This window comes from Calidris pugnax, unplaced genomic scaffold, assembly GCF_001431845.1.
Source record: "Calidris pugnax isolate Ruff unplaced genomic scaffold, ASM143184v1 scaffold20, whole genome shotgun sequence".
NCBI classification, from domain to species: domain Eukaryota; kingdom Metazoa; phylum Chordata; class Aves; order Charadriiformes; family Scolopacidae; genus Calidris; species Calidris pugnax.
The window spans coordinates 26,869,160-26,885,282 of record NW_015094510.1 but is presented as its reverse complement, the minus strand read 5'-3'; positions in this window follow the sequence as shown (position 1 = coordinate 26,885,282).

Here is a 16,123-nt window from a genome sequence, read left to right as displayed (position 1 = left end):
TTTCCAGGAGAAACGCGTATCTGTTTGAGATAAGAGGGTCGTGTTTCCATCTTGTCAAATCCAGGTATTCAAAAGGGCCTCGGGACCCAAAAAAACCACCCACCCCCACCTCACCCAAACGGGCCTTTTCTCCTGGAAACCGTGAAGGAGCTGCTGGCCCAACACACGAAGGAAGAGCCAGAAGTTTCTGGCCTTTTTCAGGTTTGTTTTCGAGTGCAAATTGAAATGCGGCGGCAGTGCCCGGCGAGCTCGCGGGCTTTCACCGAGCTGCAGATATTTCTCAGTGCAAAAGACCTGTTTTGGAGAGTTTTACTGTTTCCAAGGAAAACAGTTGCTGAGGAAACAATTTACTTTGGGTTCAAAAATCTCTGCCCGAAACTGAACTTCTCCATCACGCACATCAGATTAAATAAATGCGTTTGAATCCTCTTGAACTAAATTTAAAAAAAAAAACAAACAAAAACCCGTTGCAGCACAACTGCAACAACAGTGGGTTTGCTCAGGCTTTGGGTGAAAAATGCATGTGTTTATGCTTATTTGGAGTACCAGTATAAGGGCTCAAATGATAAATGATTTCCAGCTAAATTCTTCCACCTTCTATCTCCACTTCCTAGGATGAACCCAGGGAAACAAAAAGTCAATGGCTTAACTGATCTTATGGTCAGGAAGAAGAGGCAGAAATTTCTAGCATGAGCAACTCAATCTTACACTTGAAAGATAAGAAATTGCCATCAGCTGTGGTTTAAACATTAGCCTCTGTCTCTGTGGTGCTCATCTTTCCTCCCCGACCCTTGCACTTAGATCTATGTGACCTGCATGTTAGGACCATTGGAAAATTCATTTCAGAAAGGATCTCAGGAGGCTTCTTGTCCAACCTCCTGGTCAAAGCAGGGTCAGCTCTTATCTCAGACCACTCAGTGGTTCTACCCCATCCATGGGGGACCCATCACTTGCAGCTGGAATCAGTTCACTGTGACAACTGTAGGACCATGCCCAGCTAGACATGCAATAAATAGCTGAGGCATGAGTCTTCCTGCATTTGATGACTTCTGTGGGAGTTGCGTGTTCAGATGACGTTTAAGGTTCATGTGTACGACCTGTATGAGGAAGGGAGGTGGCTCTGCACCTGGCCACGCGTCTGTACTTTGCAAAAGGGGAAGCCCATCCTCTAATGTAAGAAAAGCTTTAGAAGAGGGGGAAACATACAAGGGGTGCTTTGCGCCAGGGGAGGTTTAGATTGGATATTAGGAAAAATTTCTTCACGGAAAGGGTTATTCAGCATTGGAATAGGCTGCCCAGGGAAGTGGTTGAGGCACCATCCATGGAGGTGTTCAAAAGACGGGTTGACATGGTCCTCAAGAATATGGTTTAGTGATTTTTTTTATTACTTATTTCTTATTTATTTTTTGTCAGAGTTAGGTTGATGGTTGGACTAGATGATCTTTAAGGTCCCTTCCAACCTACACGATTCTATGATTCTAAGAGACATCTGGAACTTGTGAGTTGTTCCCTTTCCAGTCCGTCCAGCTTGGTTCAGCCATCTTGAAAAAGTAAATCACATCCCCTTGAAAAAGTAAAACATATCCCATCTCTATATTTCCAAGATCAAAATACTAAACATCAGGTATGTTTAGCTGCAGCAGAGGGTTTTGAGTTTTGTGCTGCTTTTCAAGGCTGTGTTTGCTGCCAAAAAGAGGTATTTTTGCAGTAAGAAAGAATTATGAAAAGCCAGTGGAGACAAGACCCTATGAAATTACCTAAAGGAGACGAGCCGCAGGCAGGGGTACAGCGTGGACCTCTCCAAACTGCCTTGCATCAGGTCTTCACTGCACTGCCTTTGGGAGGGTGTTACGGTTGGAGGCCAATACCTGGTGTTTATCCCAAGGCAAAACCTCTCAGTTCTGGCAGCAAAGAGAAAATCGTTAGTGATGTTCTGTGTTTCAAAAATGAGACAGTAACAAATCACAGCAGGGAGGGAACTAGCCATTTGTTAGTTGGAACCACAGTGGGGAGCACTGGGTGAATGGGTGCAGTGGGCCAGGTTCTCCTCTGCTGGGTAATTTTTTTATCTCTTGTCTGTTGAATGCTACTTCTCTGACCTCATAACATCATCATGCTCTTTGATTATAAGTGATGATGCAAGGGACACTAAATAGAAAGAATGTGAGATGTGTCAGTGCTGGAAATTTCAGGAACAGAAAAAGAGTTTCATAGTGGTCATCCCAGGGCTTTTCTTATTAACTATAGGGGAAAAATGAAATATATTTAGTATCACTAAATATCACTACTTAGTGATCAGAGCTAAATTGTACTTAATCCTGTACAGATGAGGAATGTTTTGTGTATTATTGTGCCAGCATATAAGAAGTACTGTTTGATAAACCTGTGAAATAAATAAATAAATGTAAATTGATTACTTTTGCTTGATGAGAACCCCTCCTCCTGTAACAGCTGAAGCTGTGCACTGTAATGTGCATGAGTATATTTTCTTTGTTGACATAGTTTTTAAGTAAAAAGGGGGACGGGACAGATAAACATAGAAACCATCTATTATTGAAAAAGAGGAAAATTAAAGTTAGAGGGTTCAGAAATTCTGTGTCACTAGATGCCTCGCATGATAATGCAAGTACAAAAGGATCTTCATAAATATATTTTTTGGAAAAATAGTTGTTACAGCATAAGACAGCCAAGAGTAGCTTTAGGTATAAAGCCTAATATTAGGTCAAGGCCAGTCTCTTTGGCAGTGCATATCATCGTCTATAAGTTCATCATCACAGGCAAGGCTGGTTATCATGAAAGATATTTTTAAAATACTGCTGTAGGTCAAATTTTCCTCTTGACCCCCTCTAATCAAACCAGAGTCTGAGATGACTACAACATTTGACTGAAATTTTGACCTCATTTTCATTTATTTCATTAGATTGAAGATTTGTACCAAAGAAATCCAACTTCTCAGTCATCTTATTATTCAGAAGGGATAAAAAAGGAGAAAACCCCCCCACACTAGGAAGTTTCTTTTCCATTTCCAAAGTTGTGGTGAAGACTGGAAGCGGGACATTTTTCTTCCTGAAAACTTCTGGTTCCTTTCCAAACCTTCACATCTCTAATTAGACTCTTTTTGCTTTCTGATTATTTAGCAGTTCAGAATGAAAAAAGAAGATTAAGTCCAGTCCCTCAGCATGAAACTGTTGTGCAGGAGTGTCTCATAACACATGCTCTCCCCTGGCACGTTTATTAGGGGACAACAGGCATAGATGTCATACTGATACTATATACAGAGTCTCAGATCAAGCCCAATTCTTTTTGAATGCTGATGAGGAAGTTGCTCTTCTTCAGCTTTTCTTTTCAGTTTAATTGGCCAATGTTCCCACAGGGATTGTGTTGGCCCTGATTTACGCACTCTTGGCCAATCCCAGGACCTCATCTAGACAGAAATGACACCCAAAGAGTCACTTCCTTTTCAATATAATTGCTTTAATGATAATATATGGTACTATAAAGGTTGCCCATGTAATATCACTGTTTATTAACCATTACAACTCCTCAAGCACTTGTACTGCTGTGACAAGCAGTACTTTTCCCCACCTGCAAGGGCCTTTTACAGGTGCTCTTGCAGAGCAATTAAGATTGCACTTTCTTTGAATGATTGGGCAGTTGGCTGTCTCCCTTATCTTTTTGACTTCCGGTTGTCCTTGTCAATGAGACCTTCCCTTTTTTATTTTCAGTTAACTGATATTCATGAAATATCCCAAGAGAAACATACCAGGGGTGCTTTCCTACTAAGGTAACTTTGTGAGCTCATTGGTGTTCACAACTTGTGGAAACAGAAGTAGGAACAGGAGAGAACTAAAAAACCCACCCCAACCCCAGATGATATAGGAGACCAACAAAAGGGGATGAAAATGGTTCCTAGTACAGCCTGGCTCACGCTAATCCATATGATTTACACTTTTTACCTCAAAATGGACACAGGCAGCTGTTCTGGTCCATAGCCACGTTCCTCCAGGGTGCCATTGGAAAGCGTACCTCTCCTGCGTGCTAGGTAGGGTTGATTAAAGCATCGCCAGACATCCATCAAAGCCTCTCAGTTAATTTCTCAAGCTGTCAACTCCGGATATCCAGGATCAGCTTGATTTGACAGGCAGAGCTTTCTCCATCCTGAGGCAGCCCAGTAATTTCTGCAACGCCATTGCTAATTTGGAAGCTGACAGTTTCCATCTCCCCACCCCTTTGGTTTATTACAGATATTTCAAAAGACCAGCTGTAGTCTGCCGTGTCCTTCTTCGCTCTGGGCAAAGGGGGACAAGAAGGGCTGTCAGCAGCGATGCCCCGTTGCTGTTGTGATGTTTCTCCTGGAGCGGGCAGCTGCAGCGAGAGTCCCCCCGCTCCGGTGGCACCTAGCCCAGGATCCGGATGGATCCATGGAGGCTTCCAGCTGATTTAATTAGTTTGTTGTTCCCTGGTTCGATGTAATAAGTTCATTGTTCCCCAGTTCAACTTAATTGAGTCATTGTTGCCCGATTTAACTGACTGATTGCTGCCTGACTTGATTTAATTAATTGCCGCCTGACTTGCTGAATAAGCAAGGTCCTGCTGCCGACTGCTAGCACGGCTCACAGCTCCTAACCCCTGTTGTCTACCTCTGCTTCTTCCCCTGTACCAACCTGCTCTTCTCCTGGGACCTGCTCTCTGGTCCTCTGTTCCCTTCCTGCTTTTCTGTTCTGTTCCTGTAGCTCTTCCCCAACCCCAGAAGCTTCTCTCACTCATCCTCTAATCCTTCTCTTCCTTCTTCTCTGCTTTTCCCTGTCTTTAGCCTTGGGCCTGCCTTCAACTTTCCTCCCAGAGCTGTCACCACTGCATCCCATGGTAGCCCAACCTTCTGTGATTCCTCTAAAGCTGCCCCTGAGCTCCCCCAAAGGCATTGCATTTCACTTGCTTCATGTGTCCCAGATTGCTCTTCCCGTAATGGGATTTTTTCATCCTGTTCTGCCTAAAAATCCTGTGCAGGCAGCAGTGCCTGTCTGGTGCTTTTCTTTTTCCTTCACTTCCACTACTTGCCTGTACCTGGTTTTCTCTGGTCCTTTAAGGTGTCATCCAGAAGCCTCTCCCTTGTTGCATGGTACCTAGCCTCATCTTTCTTCCTACCCTGCCCTGGACCAATTCAACTCCTTTGAGATTTCTGTGTTCACTATAAGGATTCTCTGATTGCTCCTTAGCTCATACTCTAACCTTTTGTTTTCACCTGAAATGACCTGATGATGGTTCAGGTTTCTTGCTGGCTCTCTACTCTCTGGCTCTCACTTCATTCCCCAATCTCCTCGGATCTCTTCGGCTTATCTCTCTGCATGCCCCTTTGTCTCGATTCAGCAGAAAAATGAGGTCTAAGTATATCTTGCCCTCTTTTCTTTGCTGTTCTGCTCCACTAGCCATCTGATGTCAATGCTAGGAGTAGACCTGCACTTCTGCAAGTAGAGAATTACTGTTTTTCAAAGTAGGTGTGTCAGTTTGTAAGTCTGCATTTATGTTAATGATCAGCATGGGCCCTTGGCCACTTCGGTTCGGTGTGTACTGGTGGAGTCAGCTCTACCTGTGCTGTCAGTCCAGTATGCACAACATCTTGTGTGAGCTTATACCCCTCCTGGCATTTAACCAGGCCCTGTTGGCCACGTTATTCTCTCTGGCCCATCCGTACTCTCTGTATTTACCCATTTTTTCTTTTTCTTGCATTGTCAAGTGTCTTGATAGAAAGTCCAGGAAGGATTGCTTGTCTGTCCAGAGTAATCCCCATCACCCAGTGGCCACCTGACAGCTGGCTTCTGTATTCCTGGGAGCAGCTTCTGGGTGTGTTGCCCCTCCTTCCTCTGGTTCTCTCTTTTCACTAGAGTGTCAATATTTTCTTGAAGAGAGTAGCTCATTGTCTACAAAGACACCTCTCTCTTCCCCTTCAGCCTTTAAGGGACCTTTACTCATCCTATGCTACATAGCTGATGCTTTTCAATTTCACTTCCAGTGAATTATCCTGTTCCTGGATTGCTTTTCATGCATGTAAAAGCCATCGTATTCCTAGGGCATTTTTGATCAGCCCCCTCTGGTTTTCAAATGCCAGACTCCATTGATTTTGAATACCTAAGAACCTTGGAAGATGCTTTGGGAGATCCGGGTCTTTGAGTTTTTTAAAATCAACAACACAAGTTTTATTTTCACCAAAAACTGTGTTTCCTTCAGCTATGAATTCATTTCAGTTCACTTCTTTTTCTTACAGGCTCCTGAACCTGAGTGCAATTCTCTAAGGGAGACCCAGCAGGGTGGGCAGGGCAGGATACAGAGCTTCTGTGTACCCTCGTTAATGGGACACACTCATATTCCCACTGCTCTAACATATGTTCTCTCTATATATAAGCGACACCCTTTGAATTCATCTTTGCAGGTCCTCCTGTTGTTGGCTTCAGCTCATTTGCTTGGTTTACAAAGGCCACCTGCTATTACAGATGACACAGGTACTGGCAACCCTTCTTGCATTACTCGTATATGAGAGTATGACACTCAGCCCCGTTCTCATGACAGCTGGTGCCAAACCTCTCATAAAATGTTATGAGAACAGGACTGGGCCATAGACTCTTCATTCCATTCTCCATGATGGTAATTAAAATAACATTAAAATTAGCTCGAGAGTTAGTGGGTGTCAGACTCTTCTTGATGATCTTCTGCATTTGGTAAGGCATCTTTCTGAAGGTGGTTCCATTCACTGAGTTGATACATGCAAAATATGGGTGCTTGAGGCTTTTCATAGTGTGAAGCACAGGATAAGAAAGAGAGAAATGGGGAGAGCTGCCCTTCGGTGTACAACCAGCCTTTCCGTTTGTATTTGCAAAGCACCCCTGGTGGCAAGAACAATAGCTGCATAGATGGTTAACATAAAGAAAGGTTTTATGGCCTTAATGGCCTTGACACCTTTTTATTGGTGTGAAGTATTTTGTCCTTTTCTGAAATGTTAATGACAGCCTAAAGTTGTTACCTTTTTCATCCCTGCCCTGCACTTCAGAGACTTCTGCAGTTTGGGGAAACACTGATATCAAGCACTATGCACTTCCTTCAGAAATCGCAAATGAAGCAAAAGTGACTTGCAAATCTGTGCAAGTCACTTCGCTGCAGGCCCATCAGAGGTTTTCATTGGTATCATTGCATTGATGTAATTATCGTGGTGTCAATATCCTCTAATAAAGAGAAGAACAGAGATAAAAAAAACAAACAGAAGTTTTATGGTATCATTTATGGCAATGGTTTTATCTCAAACTGAAAAACAAACAAAAAATCGGTTGTAACCATTTTAATGCACTGGCATGCAGGGAAGAAATGTTGGCTGCGGGATGGGGACGTGGGTCTTCCTGTTCACGTGGGTGGTGTGTAGCTCAGAGAGGTCACCCTGTCACCTGCAACGGTTGTGCCACCTTCCACAGTGTGTAGGCACAGTACCTGGAGCATGGGGTGCTGGGTCCCTGCACCCTGCTTTGTGAGATGCTCATCATGATGCAGTTGTGAACAGCAGTACTGGTTACGCACTGGGAGGTAGCTGAGGTCTTTTTTCCCCACATAAGAAAAAACCTGAAGACTTTTCTCTCTTCCTCTCTCTTCATCCTGTAGTTTTCCTTCCTTTCCATTTCAGATTACAAGACTGTGGTGAAGGACAAGACATTTCTCTGGATTGCCCGAATGGGAATCAGGATCTCTGGGTGGGTGTATGGGGCTTCACCCCATGTCTCCAGAGCTGTGGGAGCTCCCCTCATTCTAAGCAGTGGCAACAGCAGCAGTTTTCTCCAACGACTTCCTTTTCCACCGCAGCATCCTCCTGTCTTTCTTTAGTACACAGGACACCTACTAACGTGGCAGCCCTTAGATAAGATTAGCACAACGATCTGAAAAGGCCAAATCCTACAGACATTACCTTTGATACACAAACTAACAAAAAGCCTGGTTCCTCCTGTGCATACAAACAATACCATCCTCGAATGTCACCACGGTATGTTCAAGAGTTGAAAATTTTTCAGTTAAATTATGCTGATAATTATCTTCCCTGACTCTGGGCAGAGATGGTTGAAAACCCCTAATTTGGAAAGTATTGTTACAGTCTCCTGAAAGAAGGTCAGCTTCCAAGGAGCAAGAGGGGCCTCGCTGGGGCCATCTTGTAGAGGCAACATTTCAGGGGTTAGGTCAGGGGGTCCAATGTAGGTAACAGAAAATTAAATTAGCTCAATATCACATTCCTTACATGCACACACATACCCTGATAGCAAAAGCCAAGAAGTGAAATGCAGTCTATGCCTGGAAGAGCTGAGCGAATGCTTCTGGATATAGATAACAACAGAGTTTGGGCAAAGGGGTTTAACCAATTTATATGTGCTCCATTCGACAGCCAGTCAGAGACATGAATTTAGGAAAGAGTACATAAATACAGAGCTATTTAAATACACAAACTACCCATTTTCCTTACTGGCTCAGTCAGTAAGAGTGAATATGTATAACCCTCTAATTCAGCTACTTCACTTTCACGGCATCCAGGCATACCACAAAACTTGGTCTTCCTCTGAAGATTTGCCTTTATTTTTCTGCCCCAATATTATTTGCTATTAAATGTTTATATGTTTTATGCAGCTGTGCAAAGAACAGCGATCCATATTCTGCAGGATGGAGGCTCTATAAATTAACCCTTAAATGTGAGCTGTTAAGGGCCTGCAGAATTTAGCCTTAAGGACAGAATGTGTGCAGGAGTTTATGAAATGCAAAAAAAAGAGCCAAAATGAATTAGCAACAAAGTTCCCGAGTGACTTAGCTCCTTCAAATGCTTTGCTCTAATTTTCCATGGCTTTGGATAGAAATAGCATGATTACACAGTGTCGTTGCTTTCATATGTATTTTATACTGTTGTATGTGTTTCAGGTGTGAAAGACCATGCTTTCTGTTGGCAAAAAGGATGATTACAGTTAGAGTGTACTTATGGACTTTTGACTTTGCCCTATCAGTTGGTAACTGCAGCTGCGTACTCACTTCCAGATGGATAATTAGTCATAAGAAAATAGTTTCAAATATAAGCTATTACATTGACATTTTCACTTCGTAAATGATCGTATCAAAGAAATGTCATTATTTAGGTTCCTATTGGAAGTGTCACAACTGATGTCAGTCTTCAGAGCTCCGCATGGCCATTTCCCTAATGCCCCTGGGGCTATGAGGGTCTGAGATGGATGTTTTCATACATGCACAAAATCATTCAAAGGAACCATCTGGATAAGTAGGTATTCACCTACTTACACGTTTGCAGAATCAAGCCCTAAATCAGTAAATGGCATCAGTCTCAAGCCCATGTGACAGAAACGCATGAAGTCACTGCTGTCTTTGTATGCCAAATATTCCTTAACATCTTTGGCCAGAGTGAAAAAATGGCTCCCCACTGGTGCAGAACGGAAACCTTAGTAGTAATTAACATTTTTCCTCATGAGTTAAAGGAAACATTCCCCTTTCATTTGTTGCCCATTCCCAGACTTCCAGGATGAAAAAGGAGCAGGGTCTCCTGGAGCTTCCCAGCTCTCCCCAGACAGCTGGGCCAGGCCTCCTATGTTGTCTCTGTCTGAAGGAGTCCTGGGCTTCCAAAACGTGGCAAGGGCTTTTGCCTTTGCTATTAAAAAAAGAATAATTTCACATTCCATTCCCCCCTTACCTCCCTTGCACCTTAGCAATGAAATGAGAGAGCAGGTAAGAGCCTTTCAGGGCAGTGTTGCATTTCACTGTAAGGAAGTCCATGTGACTGAGTCTCCAGGGGGTCTCATGGCTCTAACCCTCCTCCATCCTCTTTCTCTCTTCCCACACATCTTGCTGCTTCTTGCTTGGGACGTGCCACTGCTCTTCATACCTGTTAGGCCAAGAGCTAGAGTTTTTGCCTGTTCTCACAAGTATTTTGATTGTCTAAGCAGCTCAACAAGCAGTGGCAAAATAATAATGGGTTTCCATGAGTTACTCCAAATGGATTGTGACTCTGAATTAATGATGTACAACAATTGAGTGCAAGATTTTGCTATGTCAGCTACTGGATTTGAACAGGAGCCATTCCCAGCACGTGCTCACAGAAGCAACTCAAAAGCGAAATGCTTTAAGAAAACGCTCCTTGTGCGAGCTGAGTAAACTGGACTCTGCAACACAGGTATGGGCTGAGCAGAAAGCTAGCAGCGTTTTCCAGCTCGAGCACTGTTGTCCCCAGCCCCAACATTTGCCCAACTTCAGAAAGACTTAAAGTATGCAAATGGAGTGACTAAAGAAGGTCTTGCGAGACCTCCCCTCTGCCTCTCAAGAGAGAATGACTAAGTTGGGTTGCCAGGCCCTGCAGGAAGAGAAAGGAGGAAGGGATCTTCCCGGCTCTCATGCCTCTGCAATGATCCTCAGTCCCCATCAATCAAAGCCACTGAGATAATCTCTCCTCCGGTGCCAGGATCCCCAGGTGGATGGGCCGGGGTAGTTGAACCAGTCTTGTCAAAATAGTCCCAGTTAAAATCATAGCCTCTCTTTGACTTGCTCAGGTATAACTCATACTTCGTGGCCTGTAAGAGATCCTACCTGAAGAGTTAAGAAATGACCACCTCGTCCTGTAGGAGGTCATTACAGAAATCCCATGGGGTGTCCTTTATCCCCTGAAGCATGTGGGCCACTGGCAGAGAGAGGGTAGTGAGATCAGCCAGGGACTATTAGCATCTTTCTGGCCTGTCCACTGAGCCCATTGGTATTATCTAAGAGTTTTCATTCAGCCAATGCTATTGATTTTCAGCAGCCAGTGAGTCCCTCTCATCTAACACCTGACCAGTAGAAAGGGATCACAGCTGGGGACAGCCCACCCCATCAAAAAGCCGAGGCCACAGCTGCTCCTGCCTAACCTTGGGCTAACATGCCAACATGCTCCCCTTGTCCCAGTGCCCAGCCAGCCCTCTCCTCTCTTCTCCACCAGCATGGCCAAGCAGACGCCAGCTGAGTGGGCAGAGGTTGGGCAATGCAGGATGGTCACACCCTCTGTTTTTCCTGGTTTCCTGATATTATTTTCTGGAGTAGCAGGAAGGCCTGTGGAGCACCTGCGGCCTCTGAGGGATGCAATCTCCAATTTTTTCTACTGTTTTGGGTGCATGTCTATGTGGTAATCTGCAATGTGGGGATTACAGAGCTGACTCAGGTTGTGGGAAGACTTGTTGTCTCATGACACTTAAAGGTCCCCATTGACTCTGTGCTAGACATGTTTAGGTTAGAGGAGAACCTCTTTCTTTGTCATCCAGCAAACTGGTTTGCCTCCCAAGGAGGGACTCTTCCCATTTATCCCAGCCTTCAGCCCAGCAATGAATGGGCTCCTGCTTACTTTGTCCTGCCAGTCATTCCCTTTGTAGTATGCAGTGGCTAACATCTCTGCAACTCTGGCTGTCAGCAGTTTGCATGGTTGGAGATAACAGGGCATGGCCATGATCTCCTGATGTTGCAAACTTCCAGCCTCCCGGGTATCCTCCCAGCACAGGGTCTTCCTGCCTTGTGAGGTGGCCCTTTAGAAACTGCCTCCGGCTCTTCCTTCCCTCACCCCGTGCAGCAAAACTGTTTTCCTTCCACCACGTTCAGGATCTCCCATGGCTGCAGGGGAGGAAAGATTTGCCTCTTAGCCATGAAACCAGGATTGCAGGTTTTTCTCCACCCAGTGAAAACAGAGCCAGGAAATTTTCTTTGGACTATTGAGTTCAGCTTCTCCATAAAAGATTTTCAGCCACTCATCTCACCCGGGATGGGAGAGATGGGCAAGAGGGGAGACGATTGACTGAACAGGGCCACAGGAGAGCCCCTGACATAAGACATGTGACAAAATCCATATGAAAACCGAGTGAAAGGCAGATACAATGACATGTTAGACTGTACTCTGGTCATCTATGCAGTCTGCTCTGCCAGGAGGAGAGAAAGACTAGAAAAAAGGGAAGGGCAGGTATGAAATGGGATTGGCAACTGTCGCCAGCTTAACCAAAATGGGCCCTTAATAATGTGTAGAAGTGACTCAGATTTGATGCTGTCTTTTAATTTAGGATCGATGTGTGTGTAGATTACATGGCACATTTTCAGGAGGAGTACTCATAGAATATAGATGTTATTAGAGCAGGATAATTATTCATACTTGATGTCAAGCCAAAAGTCACATTACAGAAATGTCTTAAATGCAAATTTAACAGAATAATTCAAATACAGAAATGAGAACAGGAGGATTGATCATTGTGTAAATGGTGACTCACATTGAACTTGGTCTGCTTCACTTTTGTGTGAGTTGCCTTAAATATAACAAAGCAAATCCCGTAACAGTAGTTGTTTTCAACTAGAGCAGCTGAAAGCTTCATCTCTTGAGAAATCAGCAGTCTCCTGCACAGAAAGAACATGTAAATAATCCCCACCAGCAATTTTGGAGTCCACTCCAACCCACCTCTCCTCTGGTGTTTCCTTAGTCTCCCTGCAGAAGATGGAGCTGCAGAAAGGAAGCTCTTTGATGGGCTGTTTCCCTGTGCCACAGCTGATGAATTACCCCGAGGTGCCCAGGATATGAAAGGGAAGCCAGGGTGCCTAGGAAGCCTTTTAACTCTTCACAAACATAAACATTTCTTGTTTAACTTCTAGAATTCCCCCTTCCCTCAGGGGAAACTGCTGCTTATTTCTTTTACCACTGTGATGTGAGTGCAGGCCTGTTATTACTGGCACTCCCTTTCCATGAATGCATTTTTCTTGGTTCAAGAGACTCTACTAAACTCTGAATTTTTAAAAGGGAAACCTGAGACTTTTTTGTTAAAGCCTCCTGTATTTTTCGTGAGCAGAGGAGTTCTCTCATCCAGTACGTTTTCCATCAGCAGGGCCTTGAGCATCAGAGATTCCTTCTTTACGTGGTACTTCATATACAACTCTGCCCCTTCTTCAGCCATAAAATAACTGCACCAATAAGAAAAGAAAAGTCACTGCCAGCCTGTAAAACAAATTTATATATTAAATTAACAAAAGCGGAGATCAAGGCAGAGGTAAATAACTGCTCTTTCCCTGCCTTTGTGAGAGGTGAGTCCTGTGCATAAAATCCACATCCCAAATGCTACCAAGAAGGAGATCCGTGAGGCACAGATGTCCAGAGTGTTTAAGTTTGTCCAGGTGCTTCTGTGGTGTTTCCCAGGCTGGCCCATACCCTCCCGGCCTTACCCAGCTGCCCCAAATCTGGGCTGCTGAGACCACTTGAGGGTCTCACCTCCAGGAGAGACCCTGTCTCCTCCTGGGACGCAGAGCCATGGCTTACACAGGTAATTGCTGGGTTAGTGACAGGACTGAAATTGGTGTCTCCAAAGCCTATGCAACCTCTGGGCTGCTCCACAAGCTGAGCAGGGGTAGAAATTTTCTCATCTTGTTGGTTTGCTACTTGGAGTCTTGCCCTCTTAAACAGTGTCCAAGACCTACCCTTCCACTTCTGCTGTTGCCTCAGAAGCCTGTTCTGTTTTCCTTTTCTTCTCATGTTTATAAATATTTTTCCCCAAAACAGCTTTTCTGAAGGGGATACAATCCAAATTAAGCCCAAACTCTGAACCATCAGAATTTCCCCCATCTCTGAGGGCTCTCAGGCCTGCTCTGTGCTGAGCACTGTGCCTCCAAGTCCATCTCATCAGCATATAGTAAAGCTCATGGAGGAGCAGGAATCAGACCAATTTGTGTTTTGCATGCTTCCATGGCTTTGCTGAGACTTGTATCACGTCCCACCTATTGACACTGTTGTGTGGGCAGAAGGTCTTCCAAACCCTTTTGGGAAATCACACATCCGCTTGGCTTTCCCGCAGTTTCCTAGCCTAACCCCAGAGGACAACTATTCCCTGGGGCTTTTCCTTGAGGGACCCACTGGCGCGAGGCAGGAATCTTAAGGAAAACTTTACATGAGCTTCTTCAGTCTCACCTTGATTTGAGCCTTTCTCCCTTTGCAAAGTCAGGACAATGCTTTCACCTTGGCATTGGCTGGCTGGGGGCTCTGGGCACGTATCTACCTGCCTTCAGACTGCTCCAGAGCACTCATAGTTCTCTTCAACAGCTCTTGTCCTGCAGATCACAATCACTCAGGGTAAAAAAACCTAGTATGGAGGACCCTGATCCCCCTGGGCCTGGTAGAAAGTGTGCAGTAATTGAAAGAATAATAATACATGTCAGACGTACACAGGCTGAGGAGACAGCAAAGAAACTTAATGAAAAAACAAATCCTAACAAGCATTGGATGCTAATTTTAAGAAGTAATTCACATTCACATTAAGAAATAATTCACATTCACATTAAGAAGTAATTCACATATCGCTTAAGGGCAAAATTCATGCTGCCTAACATACTTTCCCAAGTTTGCAATGCGTGGCCTTTGCAACACAGTAAGTAGGTACTTTTTAACGCTTTCTGTGCCCACAAAGATCTCTCTATAGCCCGTGCCACATCAGATATTCACAAGGCAAGAGCATGATTTCAGGAATGCATTTTAGTGTTGTCGAGGAGATCCCTGATGAGATCCATTCATGCTCTCCCTCCCTGAAGGGCCCAGGCTGCCAGTACCACTGCGCTGAGCAGGGAGGAAGAGAAAATGTCCATTAACCCCTTCATTAAGTGCTGAGATGGCAGTCACAAGTCAGGGTGCATCCAGAAGAGCCAGATGAGCAACTTTTGCAGAGAGCAGAAATCCCATTTGAATCCCGCAGGGCTGTGGACAGTACCAGCAGCAGCAACACCCAGTTTTGATGCAACTTTCCATTTCCGGAGCTCAGAGAAGCCCATGGTAAATAACCAGCCAAATCTGTCATCAGACAAACATACATTTCCATTTCAGAGGTGAGGAACACCAGAGCATGGAGAAGGCAACCCGAGTGCCCTAACATCAAGCAGCCATCAGCACAGGACCATGAGGCAGGCCTGTGACCACTCGCAAACCTGTCTCCTAAGCTCATCTTCTCCACAAGACCATTCAGGCTTTGTCAGTCTTTCTTTTTCTTTGTTCCCTAGCTACAAGAAAAATGTGATTTTGAATTCTGTCACTGTCCTACCCTGAGCTGTGTGGTTGCAGGAGAGAGCAGCGGGGTTTATCCCATCCGACTGCTGGGTACAACACAACACCTCCTGAAAACCAGGCACGACAAAGCAATGTAGCAGGGTGTGGAGGGAATCAGGCCGGGGGGAGGCAAGCACAAAGCCTCTGCCAGCCCCCAGGAGCAGCTTTCCTCACAGCAGCATGCTCACACGGAGAGATGGTGATGGTGATGGTCTACTAGGCTGTTGTTTACAGCAGCTTCTCCATTGCCTTTCCCACCTCCTACCAGCACACCAGATGATGTTTTCAGCTGTCCCCAAAGAGTATGGCAGAAGGACATAAGGTCTCTGAGCTGCTCTGCTCAAAACCATGGCTGCAGGAGTAGCCAAGATCTTATTTTCTCACAAGGACTAAATGGTCCTGAGGAATGGCTGTTCCTCAGCCTAGTAGGCTGCTTTTGGACGTGAATGGTATTTAGGGTTGGTCACCTGCACACAGGGGTATCTCAGTGTGTGGTAACACCTCTGCTCAGTAATCTGTACACAGATCTCCACCATCCCCTGTGGATCATAGCCAAGACAAAATCCCTTAAGAGGAAACTCTAGGAAAGAATCAGTGGATGTTTACTGAAGAACAGTAAAAATGTAGAAATGTTATCCAGGACTGGACTTCCAACATCCCCAGCTCATCCCAATCCAAATTCTCTTGAGGTCTGCACCAACAACCTGTCTCAGCAGTAGCAGGAGTTAAAAGTGTGGGAAAGGAAAGAAACAAGTATCTTAAAAATCAAATTACTGTGCAAATCAGAAGGCAAAGAATATATTTCATGAGATAATCTTTGCATATAGAACTGCCAATGTGCACAAGCAAACCAATTAATTTTCTAACAAACACCAGCACATATTTCAAATAATGTTGAGTTTTCATTTTTGGTTCTGTTTTCCCTCTTTCCTCCTTTCCTTTCTTCCTTCCTTTCCTACTTTTCCTTCCTTTCTTTCTTTCTCTCTCTCTTTCTCTCTTTCTTTCTTTCTTTCTTTCTTTCTTTCT